This window comes from Mobula hypostoma, chromosome 3 (genome assembly GCF_963921235.1).
Source record: "Mobula hypostoma chromosome 3, sMobHyp1.1, whole genome shotgun sequence".
Classification (NCBI taxonomy): domain Eukaryota; kingdom Metazoa; phylum Chordata; class Chondrichthyes; order Myliobatiformes; family Myliobatidae; genus Mobula; species Mobula hypostoma.
In genome coordinates, this window is record NC_086099.1 from 111688282 (window position 1) to 111705027 (window position 16746).

The following is a 16746-nucleotide window of genomic DNA, read 5'->3' on the forward strand; positions in this document are numbered from 1 at the left end:
TTATTCAGTTCCTTCTTCTTAACCAGGGCCTCAATGTCCCTCAAAAGCTAAGATTCCCAAATCTTTTATCCTTGCCTTTTATTCTAACAGGAACAGACAAACTCTGTACTCTTACTTCACTTTTGAAGGCCTTCCAATTACCAAGCATCCCTTTTCTCAGAAATCAACCTGTCCCAATCCACACCTTTCAGAGATCCTTTCTAGTGCCATCTGTTACAATCTGTAACTTCAAAATATTAAACTAATTCAAAGGAAGATATGGGAGTCTGAAAATGCCCATCTAACTTCGTGTTTACTTCAAGCGAGGCGCGCACTTAACACGTGGTAGCGTGGTGAAACATAGAAAACCTACAGCACAATACAGGCCCTTCGGCCCGCAATGCTGTGTCGAACATACCCCTACCTGAGAACTACCTAGGCTTTACCCATAGCCCTCTATTTTTCTAAGCTCCATGTACCTGTCCAGGAGACTTTTAAAGACTCTACCATAACCACCTCCACCACCATCGCCAGCAGCCCATTCCACACACTCACCACTCTCTGTACAAAAAACTTACCCCTGACATCTCCTCTGTACCTGCTCTCCAGCACCTTAAACCTGTGCCCTCTCATGCTAGCCATTTCAGCCCTGGGGAAAAGCCTCTGACTATCCACACGATCAATGCCTCTCATCATCTTATGCACCTCTGTCAGGTCATCTCTCATCCTCCATTGCTCCAAGGAGAAAAGGCCGAGTTCACTCAACCTATTCTCAGGCAACATCCTTGTAAATCTCCCCTGCACCCTTTCAATAATTTCCACATCCTTCCTATAGTGAGGTGACCAGAACTGAGCACAGTACACTGAACACTGGGTCTAACCAGGGTCCTATATAGCTGTAACATTACCTCTCGGCTCTTAAACTCAATCCCACGGTTGATGAAGGCCAATTCACCATTTGCCTTCTTAAGCAGAGTCAAACTGCGCAGCAGCTTTGAGTATCCTATGGACTCCACCCCCAAGATCCCTCTGATCCTCCACACTGCCAGGAGTCTTACCGTTAATACTATATTCTCCCGTCATATTTGACCGACAAAAATGAACTCCATCTGCCACTTCTCAGCTCAGTTTTGTATCTAATCAATGTCCCGCTGTAACCTCTGCCAGCCCTCCACACTATCCACAACAACCCCAACCTTTGTGTCATCAGCAAATTTACTAACCCATCCCTCCATTTCCTCATCCAGATGATTTATAAAAATCACGAAGAGAAGGGGTCCCACAACAAATCCCTGATGCACATGACTGGTCACCGACCTCCATGCAGAATATAACCCGTCCACAACCACGCTTTGCTTTCTGTGGGCCAGCCAGTTCTGCAGTTCTGGTTCCACAAAGGAAGGTCCCCTTGGATCCCATGCCTCCTTACTTTCTCAATAAGCGTTGCATGGGGTACCTTATCAAATGCCTTGCTGAAATCCATATACACTACATCTACTGCACTACCTTCATCAATGTGTTTAGTTTCATCCTCAAAAAATTTAGTCAGGCTCATAAGACACAACCTGCCTTTGACAAAGCCACGCTCACTATTCCTAATCATATTATGCCTCTCCAAATATTCATAAACCCTGCCTCTCAGGTTTGAATTTTTTGAGGATGTGACTCCTCAAAATGTATAGGGTGTCTAGGGAGGGGTAGCACCTCTGGTGGGGGACCTGCCTTGCCCTTTTTCAGGGCAGCTCGTCCACCTTTGGTCCCCAACTGGCGCACAGCTCTCACCTGTGGCTCCAAGTAGCTGGAACACGCACAGTGGCCACACCCCCAGTAAACCGCCTTGGCTGACGGGCCAAACCAGGTGAGCGTAGCTGACGGGTCTTCAACCCTCGGTGAGGTAAGGGATCTGCCTGTCCCAGCGTGTGAAGTCTGGCCATGGCGGATAGAGCGGAAGAGACCAATTAATGGTTCAACAGTCAGGAAGGCAGGCTAGCAGGCGTTGTGGAATGCTAAGAGCACGACAAGGCATTAAAACTCCTGGTCATCCACTGCGAGGGGTGGTGATCTCTTTAAACTCACCCGGCAGAAGGCAAAGGCAAGCCACTGCTGTAATCTGCCACAAATATGATTTCCTAATATGTCAGAGCAGCATGGAGGGAAATCATCCGCCAACTGGAAATTCCAGATGCGACCTAATGACGACAACGACTCCTGATTGAATTTTTTGAGGATGTGACTAAACACATTGATGAAGGTAGAGCAGTAGATGTAGTGTATATGGATTTCAGCAAGGCATTTGATAAGGTACCCCATGTAAGGCTTATTGAGAAAGTAAGGAGGGACGGGATCCAAGGGTATATTGCTTGGTGGATCCAGAACTGGTTTGCCCACAGCAGGCAAAGAGTGGTCGTAGATGGGTCATATTCTGCATGGAGGTCGGTGACCAGTGGTGTGCTTCAGGGATCTGTTCTGGGACCTGTACTCTTTGTGATTTTTATAAATGGCCTGGATGAGGAAGTGGAGGGATGGGTTACTAAATTTGCTGATGACACAAAGGTTGGAGGTGTTGCAGATAGTGTGGACGGCTGTCAGAGGTTACAACAGGACATTGATAGGAGCAAAACTGGGCTGTGAAGTGGCAGATGGAGTTCAACCCAGATAAGTGTGATGTGGTTCATTTTGGTCGGTCAAATACAATGGCAGAATATAGTATTAATGGTAAGACTCTTGGCAGTGTGGAGGATCAGAGGGATCTTGGGGTCCGAGTCCATAGCGTACTCAAAGCTGCTACGCAGGTTGACTCTGTGCTTAAGAAGGCAAACAGTGCATTGGCCTTCATCAACCATGGGATTGAGTTTAAGAGCCAAGAGGTAATGTTGCAGCTATATAAGACCCTGGTCAGACCCCACTTGGAGTACTTTGCTCAGTTCTGGTCATCTCACTATAGGAAGGATGTGGAAACCATAGAAAGGGTGCAGAGGAGATTTACAAGGATGTTGCCTAGATTGAAGAACATGTCATATGAGAATAGGTTGAGTGAACTCGGCTTTTTCCTTGGAGCGGTGGAGGATGAGAGGTGACCTGATAGAGGTGTACAAGATGATGAAAGGCATTGATTGTGTGGATAGTCAGAGGCTTTTACCCAGGGCTGAAATAGCTAGCACAAGAGGGCACAGTTTTATGGTGCTTGGAAGTCGGTACAGAGGAGATATCAGGGGTAAGTTTTTAACGCAGAGAGTGGTGAGTTCGTGGAATGGGCTGCTGGCGACAGTGGTGGAGGCGGATACGATACGGTCTTTTAAGGAACTCCTATATAGGTATATGGAGCTCAGAAAAATAGAGGGCTGTGTGTAACCCGAGGTAATTTCTCAGGTAAGGACATGTTCGGCACAGCTTTGTGGACCGAAGAGCCTGTATTGTGCTGTGGGTTTTCTATGTTTCTATCTTTTCCATCAATTTTACCATTGAAGTAAGACTCACTGGTCTATAATTTCCTGGGCTGTCTCTACTCCCTTTCTCGAATAAGGGAACAATATCTGCAACCCTCCAATCCTGCGGAACCTCCTCCATCCCCATTGGTGATGCAAAGATCATTGCCAGGGGCTCAGCAATCTCCTCCCTCGCCTCCCACAGTAGCCTGGGGTACATCTCATCCAGTCCTGGAGACTCATCCAACTTGATGCTTTCCAAAAGCTTCAACACATCCTCTTTCTTAATGAGAATGCTCAAGCTTTTTAGTCCGCTGTAAGTCATCCCTAAAATTGCCAAGATCCTTTCCCGTAGTGAATACTGAAGCAAAGTATTCATTAAGTACCACTGCCATCTTCTCCGGTTCCATACACACTCTTCCACTGTCACACTTGATTGGTCCTATTCTCTTATGTCTTATCCTCTTGCTCTGCACAGTTATAGAATGCCTTGAGGTTTTCCTTAATCCTGTCCGCCAAGGCCTTCTCATGGCCCCTTCTGGCTCTCCTAATTTTGTTCTTAAGCTCCTTCCTGCTAGCCTTGTAATCATCTTGATCTCTATCATTACCTAGATTTTTGAACCCGTCATAAGCTTTTCTTCATGACTAGATTTACAACAGCCTTTGTACACCACAGTTCCTGTACCCTACCATCCTTTCCCTGACTCATTGGAACGTATCTATAGAGAACGCCGCGCAAATATCCCCTAATCTTTCGCCACATTTCTGCAGTACATTTCCCTGAGAACATCTGTTCCCAATTTAAGCTTCCAAGTTCCTAACTGATAGCTTCACGTTTCCCTTACCCCAATTAAACACTTTCCTAACTTGTCTGTTCCTAACCCTCTCCAATGCTATGGTAGAGGAGATAGAATTGTGATCTCTATCTCCAAAATGCTCTCCCACTGACACCTGACCAGGTTCATTTCCCAATACCAGATCAAATACAGCCTCTCTTCTCATAGGCTTATATACATATTGTGTCAGGAAACCTTCCTGAACACACCTAACAAACTCCACCCTATCTAAACCCCTTGCTCCAGGGAGAAGACAATCAATATTTGCAAAATTAATATTTCCCACCACAACAACCCTGTTATTATTATACCTTTCCAGAATCTGTCTCTAAATATCTGCTCCTTGATGTCCCTGTTACTATTGGATGGTCTATAAAAAGCACCTAGTAGAGTTATTGACCCCTTCCTCTTTCTAACTTCCACCCACAGAGACTCAGTAGATAATCCCTCCATGACTTCCTCCTTTTCTGCAGCCGTGACACTATCTTTGATCAGCAGTGCCATGTCCCCATCTCTTTTGCCTCCCTCCCTGTCCTTCCTGAAACATCTAAAGCCTGGCACTCAAGTAACCATTCTTGTCCCTGAGCCATCCAAGACTCTGTAATGGCCACAACATCATAGCAAGTTCATGCTCAAAGCTCATCTGCTTTGTTCATGATGCATCTTGCATTAAAACAGACTCATCTCAAGCTATCGGTCTGAGCGTATCCCCTCTCTATCAGCTGCCTGTCCTCCCTCTCGCAATGTCTCCAAGCTTTCTCTATATGTGAACCAAACGCCCCTTCCTCCGTCTCTTCTGTTCGGATCCCACCCCCCAGCAATTCTAGTTTAAACTCTCTCCTTTACCATTAGCAAACCTCCCTGCCAGGATATTGGACCCGTGGGATTCAAGTGCAACCCATCCAAAAACAGTCCCAATGATCCAGAAATGTGAATCCCTGCCCCCTGCCCATGTATTTATCCTCCACCTCACTCTATTCCTATACCCACTGTCATGTGGCACAGGCAGTAATCCTGAGATTACTACCTTTGAGATCCTGCTTCTCAACTTCCTTCCTAACTCTCTTTAGTCTGTTTTCATAGACATAAACATAGAAAGCCTGCAGCACAACACAGGCCTTTCAGCTCACAAAGCTGTGCTGAATATGTCCTTACTATAGAAATTACCTAGGGTTACCCACAGCTCTCTGTTTTTCTAAACTCCATGTTCCTATCCATGAGTCTCTTAAAAGGCCCTATCGTATGTGCCTCCACTACCATTGCCGGCAGCCCATTCCATGCACTCACCACTCTCTGCTTAAAAAAACGTACCCCTGACATCTCCTCTATACCTACTTCCATGCACCTTAAAACTGTGCCCTCTTATGTTAGCCATTTTAGCCCTGGGAAAAAGCCTCCGACTATCCTCACGATCAATGCCTTTCATCATCTTATACACCTCTATTAGGTCACCCCTCATCTTCCGTCGCTCCAAGGAGAAAAGGCCGGGTTCACTCAACCTATTCTCATAAGGCATGCTCCCCAATCCAGGCAACATCCTTGTAAATATCCTCTGCACCCTTTCTATGGTTTTCACATCCTTCCTGTAGTGAGGCGACCAGAACTGAGCACAGTACTCCAAGTGGGGTCTGACCAGGGTCCTATATAGCTGCAACATTACCTCTCGGCTCCTAAACACAATTCCATTATTGATGAAGGCCAATGCACCGCATGCCTTCTTAACCATAGAGTCAACCTGTGCAGGAGATTTGAATGTCCTATGAACTCGGACCCCAAGATCCCTCTGATCCTCCAGACTGCCAAGAGTCCTATCATTAATACTATATTCTGCCATTATATTTGACCTACCAAAATGAACCATCTCACACTTATTTGGGTTGAACTTCATCTGCCACTTCTCAGCCCAGTTTTGCTTCCAACCGATGTCCCACTGTAACCTCCACACTATCCACAATGCCTCCAATCCTTGTGTCATCAGCAAACTTACTAACCCATCCCTCCACTCCTCATCCAGGTCATTTATAAAAATCATGAAGAGTACGGGTCCCAGAACAGATTCCTGAGGCACACCACTGGTCACTGACCTCCGTGCAGAATATGACCCGTCTACAATCACTCTGCCTCTGTGAGCAAGCCAATTCTGGATCCAGAAAGCAAGGTCCCCTTGGAACCCATGCCTCCTTACTTTGTCAATAAGCGTTGCATGGGGTACCTTAACAAATGCCTTGCTGAAATCCATATACACTGCATCTACTGCACTATTTTCATCACTGTGTTTAATCACGTCCTCAAAAAATTCATTCAGGGTCGTAAGGCACAACTTGCCTTTGACTAATCCATGCTGACTATTCCTAAACATATATTGATAAATCCTGCCTCTCAGGATCTTTTCCATCAACTTACCTACCACTGAAGTAAGATTCACTGGTATATAATTTTCTGTGCTATCTCTACTCCCTTTCTTAAATAAGGGAACAACATCCGCAACCCTCCAATCCTCTGGAACCTCTCCTGTCCCCATTGATGATGCAAAGATCATCGCACAGGCTCAGCAATCTCCTCCCTCACCTCCCACAGTAGCCTGGGATACATCTCGTCCCGTCCCGGTGACTTATCCAACTTGATGCTTTCCAAAAGCTCCATCACATCCTCTTTCTTAATATCTATATGCTCAAGCTTTTCAGTCCGCTGTGTCATCCCTATAATTGCCAAGATCCTTTTCCAGAGTGAATACTGAAGCAAAGTATTCATTAAATACCTCTGTTATCTCCTCCGGTTCCATACACACTTTTCCACTGTCACACTTGATTGGTCCCATTCTCTATTCTCTCTTATCTCTATCCTATTTTTAGGAACTCCTCCCATTTCCTGCCTATGTCATTGGTCCCAATATGTACCACGAGCTCTGGCTGTTCACCTTCCCACTTCAGGATATCATGGACACGATCAGAAACATCCCGGACCCTGGCACCTGGAAGGCAAACTACCATCCGAGTTTCTTTCTTGCATCCATAGAGTCGCTTGTCTGAGCCCCGAACTATAGAGTCCCCTATCACTGCTGCCATCCTCTTCCTTTCCCTACCATTCTGAGCCACAGGGCCAGACTCTTTGCCAGAGGTGCAACCACTGTTGCTTCCCCAGGTAGGCTATCTTCCCCAACAGTACTCAAACAGAAGTACTTATTGTTAAGGGGGACACCCACAGGGGTACTCTCTAGTATCTGACTCTTGCCCTTCCCTCTCCTGTCTGCTATCCCACTTATCTGTCTCTCCAGGCCCCGGTGTGACTACTTACCTATAGCTCCTCTCTTTCACCTTCTCACTTTCCCTGACCAGCCGAAGGTCATCGAGCTGCATCTCCGGTTCTCTAACCTGGTGCAGCTCGACACACCTGGCACAGATGTGGCCGTCCGAGAGGCTGGGTGATGTATGCAATTTACCTACTGATACATATAATTCATAGAACATAGAAAACCTATATAGACGATAGGTGCAGAAGTAGACCATTCGGCCCTTCAAGCCTGCACCGCCATTCTGAGATCATGGCTGATCATCTACTATCAATGCCCGGTTCCTGCCTTGTCCCCATAACCCTTGATTCCCCTATCCATAAGATACCTATCCAGCTCCTTCTTGAAAGCATCCAGAGAATTGGCCTCCACTGCCTTCTGAGGCAGCGCATTCCACACCTCCACAACTCTCTGGGAGAAGAAGTTCCTCCTCAACTCTGTCCTAAATGACCTACCCCTTATTCTTAAACCATGCCCTCTGGTACTGGACTCTCCCAGCATCTGGAACATATTTCCTGCCTCTATCTTGTCCAATCCCTTAATAATCTTATATGTCTCAATCAGATCCCCCCTCGATCTCCTTAATTCCAGCGTGTACAAGCCCAGTCTCTCTACCTTCTCTGCGTAAGACAGTCCGGACATCCCAGGAAATAACCTAGTGAACCTTCGTTGCACCTCCTTCACAGCCAGGATGTCCTTCCTTAACCCTGGAGACCAAAACTGCACACAATACTCCAGGTGTGGTCTTACCAGGGCCCTGTACAAATGCAAAAGGATTTCCTTGCTCTTGTACTCAATTCCCTTTTTTATAAAGGCCAACATTCCATTAGCTTCTTCACTGCCTGCATAACCATATAACAATTACAGCACAGAAACAGGCCATCTTGGCCCTTCTAGTCCATGCTGAACTTTTACTCTCACCTAGTCCCACCGACCTGCACTCAGCCCATTACCCTCCATTCCTTTCCTGTCCATATATCTATCCAATTTAACTTTAAACGACAACATCGAACCTGCCTCAACCACTTCTACTGGAAGCTCTTTTCACACAGCTACCATTCTCTGAGTAAAGAAGTTCCCCCTCATGTTACCCCTGAACGTTTGCCCTTTAACTCTCAACTCATGTCCTCTTGTTTGAATCTTCCCCCATTCACGATGGAAAAAGCCTATCCACGTCAACTCTATCTATCCCCATCATAATTTTAAACACCTCTAACAAGTCCCCCCTCAACCTTCTACGCTCCAAAGAATAAAGACCTAACTTGTTCAACCTTTCTCTGTAGCTTAGGAGATGAAACCCAGGCCTTACCAAAGCCTTATACAATTTCAACATTACATCCCAACTCTTATACTCAATGCTCTGATTAATAAAGGCCAGCATACCAAAAGCTTTCTTCACCACCCTATCCACATGAGATTCCACCTTCAGGGAACTATGCACCATTATTCCTAGATCCCTCTGTTCTACTGCATTCTTCAATGCCCTACCATTTACCATGAATGTCCTATTTTGATTAGTCCTACCAAAATGTAGCACCTCACATTTTTCAGCACTAAACTCCATCTGCCATCTTTCAACCCACTCTTCTAACTGGCCTAAATCTCTTTGCAAGCTTTGAAAACCTACTTCATTATCCACAACACCACCTATCTTAGTATCATCTGCATACTTACTAATCCAATTTACCACCCCGTCATCCAGATCATTAATATATATGACAAACAACATTGGACCCAGTACAGATCCCTGAGGCACACCGCCACATACCGTCCTCCAATCTGACACACAGTTATCCACCACTACTCTCTGGCATCTCCTATCTAGCCACTGCTGAATCCATTTTACTACTTCGATATTAATGCCTAGCGATTGAACCTTCCTAACTAACCTTCCGTGTAGAACCTTGTCAAAGGCCTTACTGAAGTCCATATAGACAACATCCACCGCTTTACCCTCGTCAACTTTCTCCGTAACCTCATCAAAAAATTCAATAAGATTTGTCAAACATGACCTTCCACGCACAAATCCATGTTGACTGTTCCTAATCAGACCCTGTCTATCCAGATAATTATATATACCATCTCTAAGAATACTTTCCATCAACTTACCCACCACTGACGTCAAAAGCACAGGCCGATAATTGCTAGGTTTACTAGCAATAGGTGTTGTAAAACCTACGACACAATGCAGACCCTTCAGCCCACAAAGCTGTGCTGAATATGTACTTACTTTAGAAATTACTTAAGGTTACTCATTGCTCTCTCTTTTTCTAAGCTCCATGTACCTGTCCAGGAGTCTCTTAAAAGACCTCATTGTATCCGCCTCTACTACTATTGCCGGCAGCCCATTCCACGCACTCACCACTCTCTGCGTAAAAAACTTACCCCTGATATCTCCTCTGTACCTACTCCCCAGCACCTTAAACCTGTGTCCTCTTGTGGCAACCATTTCAGCACTGGAAAAAGCCTCTGATTATCCACACGATCAATGCCTCTCATCATCTTATATACCCCTATCAGGTCACCTCTCATCCTCTGTCACTCCAAGGAGAAAAGGCTGAGTTCACTCAACCTATCCTCATAAGACATGCTCTCCAATCCAGGCAACATCCTTGTAAATCTCCTCTGCACTTTTTCTATAGTTTCCACATCCTTCCTGTAGTGAGATGACCAGAACTGAGCATAGTACTCCAAGTGGGGTCTAACCAGGGTCCTATAAAACTGTAACATTATCTCCCGGCTCTTAAACTCAATCCCACAGTTGATGAAGGCGAATGGACCATATGTCTTCTTAACCACAGAGTCAACCTGTGCAAACAACAGGAATTCTGCAGATGCTGGAAATTCAAGCAACACACATAAAAGTTGCTGCTGCGTCAACCTGTGCAGCAGCTTTGAGTATCCAATGGACTCAGACCCCAAGATCCCACTCATTCTCCACACTGCCAAGAGTCTTATCATTAATACTATATTTAGCCATCATATTTAACCTACCAAAATGAACCACCTTACACTTATCTGGGTTGAATTCCATCTGCCACTTCTCAGCCCAGTTTTGCATCCTATCTGTCCAGTTTTGCAACCTCTGCCAGCCCTCCACAATATCCACAACACTCCCAACCTTTGTGTCATCAGTAAATTTACTAACCCATCCCTCCACTTCCTCATCGAGGTTATTTATAAAAATCACAAAGAGTAAGGGCCCCAGAACAGTTCCTGAGGCATTCCACTGGTGACCAACCTCCATGTAGGATGTGACCTGCCTACAACCACTCTTTGCCTTCTGTGGGAAAGCCAATTCTGGATTCACAAAGCAATGTTCCATTGGATCCCATGCCTCCTTACTTTCTCAATAAGCCTTGCATGGGGTACCTTATCAAATGCCTTGCTGAAAAATTTTATATATATACACACACACACACACACACACACACACACGGTGAATGGTAAGTTCGTGGCCTAAGGTAGAAGGAGTCAATTTTAGAAAACAGCACATTTATTTTTCCTACATTTACACACTTAGTCCAGCGGTCGTAGAGCATACAGATCCCTTTTTAGTAAAAGTCGACGTCTTGGACCTCCAGAAAGTGGTCCACAGCAGGGGTGATTGATAAGTTTGTGGCCTAAGGTAGAAGGAGATGAGTTATTAACTTCAAACTTTCTGCATTTTCATTCGAAGTGTTGAACTGCACATGCATGTAACAAGAGCTGTATAACTCATCTCCTTCTACCTCAGGCCAGGAACTTATCAATCACCCCGGCTGTGGACTACTTCTACAAAGTAGGGATTTGTATGCTCCACGACCACTGGACTAAGTGGTGGAAATATAGGAGGGGACTACGTTGAAAAATAAATGTGCTAGGTTTTCTAAAATTGGCCCCTTCTACCTTAGGCCATGAACTTATCAATCACTGTGTGTGTGTGTGTGTGTGTGTGTGTGCATGTGTACACACATACATACACACAGTGGCATAAAAACTCTTGGCACCCCTGGTCAAAATTTATGTTACTGTGAATAGCTAAGCGAGTAAAAGATGAACTGGTTTCCAAAAGGCATATTGCTAAAGATGACACATTTCTTTAATATTTTAAGCAAGAAAACTTTTTTATTTCCATCTTTTACAGTTTCAAAATAACAAAAAAGGGAAAGGACCTGCTTGTAAATGCTTTCTGTAGCCAGCTAAGAGTTTTTCAATTCTTGTTTGGGGGATTTTTGCCCATTCTTCCTTGCAAAAGGCTTCTAGTTCTGTGAGATTCTTGGGCCGTCTTGCATGCATTGCTCTTTTGAGATCTATCCACAGATTCTCGATGACGTCGGGGACTGTGAGGGCCATGGCAAAACCTTCAGCTTGCGCGTCTTGAGGTAGTCAATTGTGGATTTTGAGGTGTGTTTAGGATCATTATCCTGTTGTAGAAGTCATCCTCTTCTCATCTTCGGCTTTTTAACAGACGGTGTGATGTTTACTTCCAGAATTTGCTGGTATTTAATTGAATTCATTCTTCCCCCTACCAGTAAATGTTCCCCATACCACTGGCTTCAACACAAGCTCAAAGCATGATCGATCCACCCCCATGCTTAACAGCTGGAGAAGTGTTCTTTTCATGAAACTCTGCGCCCTTTTTTCTCCAAACATACCTTTGCTCATTGCGGCCAAAAAGTTCTATCTTAACTTCATCAGTCCACAGGACTTGTTTCCAAAATGCATCAGGCTTGTTGAGATGTTGCTTTGAACCTTTTGAATGGAACTTTTCGGCTGCAATGAGCAAAGGTATGTTTGGAGAAAAAAGGGTGCAGAATTTCATGAAAAGAACCCCTCTCCAAATGTTAAGCAAGGGGGTGGATCGACCATACTTTGGGCTTGTGTTGCAGCCAGTGGCACGGGGAACATTTACTGGTAGAGGGAACGTTGAACATAGAATACTACAGCACAGCACAGGCCCTTCGGCCCACAATGTTGTGCCAACCCACAAACCCTGCCTCCCGTATAACCCCCCACCTTAAATTCCTCCATATACCTGTCTAGTAGTCTCTTAAATTTCACTAGTGTATCTGCCTCCACCACTGACTCAGGCAGTGCATTCCACACACCAACCACTCTCTGAGTAAAAAACCTTCCTTTCATATCCCCCTTGAACTTCCCACCCCTTACCTTAAAGCCATGTCCTCTTGTATTGAGCATTGGTGCCCTGGGGAAGAGGCGCTGGCTATCCACTCAATCTTAATCATCTTAATATCTTGTACACCTCTATCATGTCTCCTCTCATCCTCCTTCTCTCCAAAGAGTAAACCCCTGGCTCCCTTAATCTCTAATCATAATCCATACTGTCTAAACCAGGCAGCATCCTGGTAAATCTCCTCTGTACCCTTTCCAATGCTTCCACATCCTTCCTATAGTGAGGTGACCAGAAATGGACACAGTACTCCAAGTGTGGCCTAACCAGAGTTTTATAGAGCTGCATCATTACCTCGTGACTCTTAAACTCTATCCCTCGACTTATGAAAGCTAACACCCCATAAGCTTTCTTCACTACCCTATCTACCTGTGAGGCAACTTTCAGGGATCTGTGGACATGTACTCCCAGATCGCTCTGCTCCTCCACACTACCAAGTATCCTCCCATTTACTTTGTACACTGACTTGGAGTTTGTCCTTCCAAAGTGTACTACCTCACACTTCTCCGGGTTGAGCACCATCTGTCACTTCTCAGCCCACTTCTGCATCCTATCAATGACTCTCTGCAATCTTCGACAATTCTCAACACTATCTACAACACCACCAACCTTTGTGTCATCTGCATACTTGCCAACCCACCCTTCTACCCCCACATCCAGGTCGTTAATAAAAATCACGAAAAGTAGAGGTCCCAGAACAGATCCTTGTGGGACACCACTAGTCACAACCCTCCAATCTGAATGTACTCCCTCCACCACAACCCTCTGCCTTCTGCAGGCAAGCCAATTCTGAATCCACCTGGCCAATCTTCCCTAGATCCCATGCCTTCTGACTTTCTAAATAAACCTACCGTATGGAACCTTGTGAAATGTCTTACTAAAATCCATGTAGATCACATCCACTGCACTACCCTCATCGATATGCCTGGTCACATCCTCAAAGAACGCTATCAGGCTTGTTAGACACAATCTGCCCTTCACAAAACCATGCTGACTGTCCCTGATCAGATCATGACTCTCTAAATGCCCATTGATCCTATCTCTAAGAATCTTTTCCAACAGTTTTCCCACCGCAGACATAAGGCTCAGTGGTCTATAATTACCCGGACTATCCCTACTACCTTTTTTGAACAAGGGGACAACATTCTCCTCCCTCCAGTCCTCCGGTACCATTCCCGGAAGAATGAATTCAATTAAATACCAGCGAATTCAGGAAGCCAACATCACACCGTCTGTAAGAAACCCGAAGATGAAAAGAGGATGACTTCTACAACAGGATAATGATCCTAATGGACTACCTCAAGAGGCGCAAGCTGAAGGTTTTGCCACGGTCCTCACAGTCCCCCGACCTAAGCATCATCGAAAATCTGTGGATAGACCTCAAAAGAGCAGTGCATGCAAGGCGGTCCAAGAATCTCACAGAACTAGAAGCCTTTTGCAAGGAAGAATAGGCGAAAATCCCCCAGACAAGAACTGAAAGACTCTTAGCTGGCTACAAAAAGCGTTTACAAGCTGTGATACTTGCAAGCTGTGATACTTGCCAAAGGGGGCGTTACTAAGTACTGACCATGCAGGGTGCCCAAACTTTTGCTTCAGGCCCTTTTCCTTTTTTGTTATTTTGAAACTGTAAAAGATGGAAATAAAAAAAGTTTTCTTGCTTAAAATATTAAAGAAATGTGTCATCTTTAACTTTGTGCCTTTTGAAAATCAGTTCATCTTTTACTCACTTATCTATTCACAGTAACAGAAATTTTGACCAGGGGTGCCCAAACTTTTGCATGCCACTGTATGTGCACACACACAAAATTACTCAAATATTACCGAAATAATAAATTCACAACTCCATCAAAATCAGCCTTTCTCCAGTTTAGAATTTCAACCTGAGCACCAGTCCTATTCTCTCCATAATAATTTGGAAACTCATGGTGTTATAATCACTCGATCCAAAATATTTCCATATGCACACTTCTGTCACCTGACCTGTCTTGTTCCATAATAGGAAATTCAATATCACCTCCTCTCTAGTTGGGACCTTTATGTGTTGATTAAGGAAATTTTCCAGAACACATTTGATAAAAACTATCCCAACCAGCCATTTCATAGTATGGGTGTCCCAGTCAATATGTGGAAAATTAAAATCACCTACTATCACAACTTCATTTCCTTGCAGCTGTCTACAAATTTGCTTCTCTAAATCCCACTGACAGTTTGTTGGTTTACGATATACAATGGATTCCGGTTAATTGGGACACATCAGGACCAGGACATTTTGGCCCAATGAAGTGGCTGCCCCAATCAGGCAAAGATTCATGGAAATAGTTAAATGGTATAAAAAAACAAACTACCATTTAACTGAGTAACAATTTATGTATTTAAATGAAATACAGAACAAATTAGAACACCACCAATACCTCTACAGTATAATAAAACTGTTTATTAGTTCCTTTTTCTTATTGATGGAGGGATACATTTACCACGTCCTTTTCATTGACTATAAATGAACAAAATCAGTGCAGATAATGGACTGCCTTCATACAATACTTTAGACGATTGCACCCTCCAAATCTTTATTTCCATTGTAGCATTCAAAATGACCTTCGATACGTTCGTAATTCCTTACTTGTTGAAGTAGTGAAATCATTTCAATTTTCGCTTCCGGTCATTGCTGGCATCTCCGAGTCTGAATGCTTGAAACTGCGGTGAGCAAAACCCATTCTGAATTGTCTTACTGCTTATTTCTCACCAACTATGTGACAAGAGTCACTGCTTTTTGAACACAAACACATGCAACTGACCTGTTTGAAATCTGATCATTCTAAGCACGGGTCACTCAAGTGTACATGACTGAAGTTAATTAGAAACTGTTCAGCCACAGTCTCATGTCCCAGTTACGTGGCATAGTGCCCCACATAAACAAAGGGAATCCCAACTTTTTTTAAAATTTAGTTTTTATTCTTTAAGAGTCGCCCCAAATAAATGGCTGCCCTGATTAACCGATGACCCAATTAACCAGAATCCACTGTAATTGCATTAATGAGGTCATCCCTTTCTTATTCCTCAGTTCCATCTGTATAGCCTCGGTAGACAAGCTCTCCTGTCTGTCCTGTCAGAGCACTGCTGTGAGATTTTCCCTGTCTAGTAATACACCCATCCCCCTTTAGCAGGTCTGAAACAGCAGAACCCTGCCCCAAATAGTTAGACTAGAGCACTCTTCTAGTTACTGGAGAATGCTTCTCCTTGATGACAAGATGCTGCCATGTTGGAAAGGCAGGAGACAAGTCAGGTCACTGAATTCAGTGGTTTAGAGGAATGTGGACTGGCTAATGAAGAACAATAATGTTGGGAAATAGGCCCCGCAGCCCATTATGCCCAGATCCATATTGAGTGCCCATCTAAACTAATCCCATTTACCAACATCTTTTATACACCTACTGATCCCCTGGTTATCTTGACAATAACTCTTCACACCCTACGTCCGGTAAAAATGCTATCCCCTTTTCTCGGTTTCTACGCCACCGCCTAACTTCTTCCCAGGATGCAGTTTTTCAATCCAGGACATTAGAGATGTCCTCCTTCTTTAAAGAATGGGGTTTCCCTCCCTCTGCTATTGATGCTATCCTCACCTACATCTCCTCCATTTCCCGTGCATCCACACTCACCCATTCTTCCCGCCACCTGAATAGTGATAGAGTCTCTCTTGTTCTTATCTACCACCCCATCAGCCTCTTCATCAAACATATTACTTTCCACAACCTGGCATCTCTAAAGGGATCCTGCCACTAGGTATATCTTTACCTCCTTCCGCTTCCACTTTCTACAGGGATCACTTGTCCATTTGTCGCTCTCCACTAATCTACCTACAAGCAACAATCCCTGCAAGTGGCCCACCTGTCCATACACCTCCTCCCTCATCTCCATTCAGGGCCCCAGGCAGTCTTTCTAGGTGAGGCAACATTTCACATGTGAGTTTGCTAGGGTCATATATTGTGTCCGGTGTTCCCGATGTGGCCTCCTCTACATCGGTGAGACTGTCGTAAATTAGAA

General features: G+C 44.6%; 1 protein-coding gene across 15 annotated transcripts in view; it reads left to right on the forward strand.

Moving 5' to 3' along the window:
* Positions 1-16746, forward strand: part of LOC134344192 (calcium/calmodulin-dependent protein kinase type II delta chain) — a 586032-nt gene that overhangs the window by 458866 nt on the left and 110420 nt on the right. The gene's annotated exons all lie outside the window — the stretch shown is intronic.